Source organism: Petaurus breviceps, unplaced genomic scaffold (genome assembly GCF_028583685.1).
Source record: "Petaurus breviceps papuanus isolate PSGF00001 unplaced genomic scaffold, PetGlider_PUasm1.0 183, whole genome shotgun sequence".
In the NCBI taxonomy this organism is placed as follows: domain Eukaryota; kingdom Metazoa; phylum Chordata; class Mammalia; order Diprotodontia; family Petauridae; genus Petaurus; species Petaurus breviceps.
Window position 1 is genome coordinate 23,449,604 of NW_027185791.1, and position 2,967 is coordinate 23,452,570.

Genomic DNA, 2,967 nt, shown 5'->3' on the forward strand with positions numbered 1-2,967 from the left:
AAAAAAAAGCCTTGTACCTGCAAAGTATATAGTGTATAAATGGGAAGTGATCTCAGAGGAAAAAGCACTGAAAAAGATGTATGGGTTATAGGAAAGGTTTCTTGCAGAGGTTTATTTTAACTGAATATTTAAGAAACTCAAAGAATCCAAGAGGCCAAGGTGAGGATAGACAATATCCCAGGCATGGGAGACAACCAAAGAAAATGCATAGAGCTAAAACCATAACAGTACCATTGGATCACAGTATATACAAAGGGGAGTAAAGTATAAGAAGACTGGAAAGGCAGGAAGGGGCCAGGTTGTGTAGAGCTTTAAAGACCAAATAAATGATTTTATGCTTGAATCTGTAGGTAGACACTGGAATTCATTAAATATTGGCATAGCATATCAAATTTGCCTACTAAACATGGTTACCAACTGTGTGGGTGACAGTTCTACCAACATGTCCATGGACATCGCAAAGTTAACATATGAAAACCACATTCCAGCCACTTTCCTTGCAACTTCTAGCTTCTATTTCTTTTGAAGACATCACCATTTGTCACTTACCCATATATCTTTAGCTTTTCTCTCTCTTACCTTCATATTCAACCAGTTTTAACTTCATTTTGATTCTATATTTAAAATATCACTCAAATGTGTTCCTTTTTCTTTAATGTCTCACACACAAATGTATGCTCGAATCATTTTTAACATTTACTATTTCTGTAGATTTATATTCATTTTCTTCCTGTTGTCCTTCCTACCCTCAAATGCATCCTTCAAAAAGGACTGATCATTTCATTTGTCTGGACTGGAAGTTGCATTGTCTCCCAAGCATCTCTATGATAAAATAAAAATTCCATTTGGCTTTTAATGTTCTTAACAATTTATCTTTCCAGTTTAATTATACATCTTTTCTTTTTAGGCACTTTATGAAATAGCTTAGAAAAATAATTTGCTTACTATAGCCCATGAATGGCATTTTATCTCTTTCCTCTGTGGTACAAAGGAAAGAATATTGGGTTCAGAGGAACTATATACAAATTCTGACTGTCTTGGTAACTACCAATATGACTTCAGGAAATACACTTCACCTTTCTGTGCTTCAACTTTCTCTTCTGTAGAGAAGTTTAGAGTAGATGGCCTCCAAGTTCATTCCCATTTCTAAATCTATGATTCAATGATCTTTTTTTTTCTCAGGCTGTCTTCCATGCTTGGAATAGTCTCCCTCCCAAGCTGCACAAAGGTGCATCTGAATTAAACTATGTATCAATCTTCTGTTTATTTACATTTGAATGTGTTGATGTCTTCAGGAGAAGCTAAAACTCTTGTGAAGACAAAAACTAGTTTATTCTGTCTTTTTACCTCCAGCATGTAGCATGGTGCCTTTGACCTACTTGATGCTTAATAAAAGCATATTGAATTGTATTGAGTTAAATTGAAATAAGATTGAGTTGAATGAATTTTCATAACATCAAATGGCAATATTAAGTACTGATATCAACTAACTCTACAACCTTGTAAGAATTTAAACAAAAAAAAGCATGTAATATGGGATTATGTGACCTGAGAGAAAGGAGAATAATAATCCAAGTCCTTTTACATCCACTAATGAACCCATCCGGCCAATAAAGTAAAAAAAAAAAAAATTAAATTCCTACTATGTGGCAGGCGCTGTGCGAAGTGATAAGGCTACAAAGAAATGTTTCAGACAGCTCCATGTCCCAAAGAGCTCACAATCTAATGAAGGAGACACCATGAAAATAACCACGTGTAAATAAGTTGCATATATAACCAATAGAGAGATGACGTGCCTTATTGAAGGTGACATTTTAGATGGGGCTAGAAAGAGGCCGGGTGAGCTGGATCATCTTAAAGCTGAGGGAAGAGCAGTTCTCAACATGTTTGCCTTTTTATTACTGGTTTTCTAGAGACCATTAATTCATGACTATGACTTGGAAGACTTCCAATACCAGGGCAATCAATTTGGAAGTATTCTTGCTTTCCTTCTAATTGCATAAACTAGGCTTCTACTCTAATTACATTCTACTTCTAATTACATAAATAAGTCTTCTACTCTATATAAGCACAGGTTTGATTCCCAAGAAGTCAATATTTCCATATGATGGCTAAATAGTTCAATATTAATTAATTAAACATCTTTCAAATCAGACGCATGTCTTCTAAATGATCCAGTTTCATATACCTTTCTCTGAGTATATACCTGTGATAGTAATGGAATATAAAGATCCCCCTGTATTGGCTTGGTTTTCAGATTGATTGTGTTAAAACCCAGAGCTTGTTAATCCCAACTGTGGGATGGCCTTGTTGATGTGAAAAGAAAGTCCTGAACTGGGAGGAGCTGGTGACGTAGATTTGGAGAGACACAAGAGAGAGGCAGAAGAACTTTCTTTTTGGAAGCAGCACCTTCATGGAGGGAGAGAGAGAGACTGGGAGAATTGCTGGGGGCCACTTTGAATTGCCCTGGACTTTTGAGACCTGCCCCCTGAGCTGCCAAGGACTGAGGATACATGGCTGTTTTGCTGGTACTTTGTCTGTCTGTTTTGATGTTGTTTTCCCAGACTTGTCCACTGGTGAAAGACAGTCCTTTTGTTGAAGAAGTCCTGGAACCTGGCTTTTGGTTAAGAGCTCCTAAGACTGTCCTGCAGACAGAGAGTGAATACTGTCCACTGGTGAAGGACAGTGCTGTTGTTGCAGGTATGGAAACCTTTCTCTTGGTTTAGAGCTACTGAGACTGTCCTGCAGACAGAGAGTGAATACTGTCCACTGGTGAAGGACAGTGCTGTTGTTGCAGGGGTCTGGGAACCTTTCTGTTGGTTCAGAAGCCCTGAAGAAGGATTTTCTTGTTGTATGTTTACATAAATCCTGGGAGAGGGTTTTGCTAATGTTTTCAGGGGTTCTAGGACTGTTCTATGGACAGAGAATGGATTAATGAAGGGACTGGCAATGTATCTTGTGGCCTTG

The 2,967-nt window shown here is 37.6% G+C and overlaps 1 long non-coding RNA gene across 1 annotated transcript in view; it reads left to right on the plus strand.

The window, feature by feature from the left end:
• The window catches only part of LOC138161009 (uncharacterized), a 22,710-nt gene extending 20,338 nt beyond the window's left edge, over positions 1–2,372 (plus strand). The window contains exon 4 of the long non-coding RNA XR_011168242.1: positions 2,258–2,372. This is a non-coding gene — a long non-coding RNA (uncharacterized lncRNA). The remainder of the gene's footprint in view (positions 1–2,257) is intronic.
• The last annotated feature ends 595 nt before the right edge of the window (positions 2,373–2,967 follow it).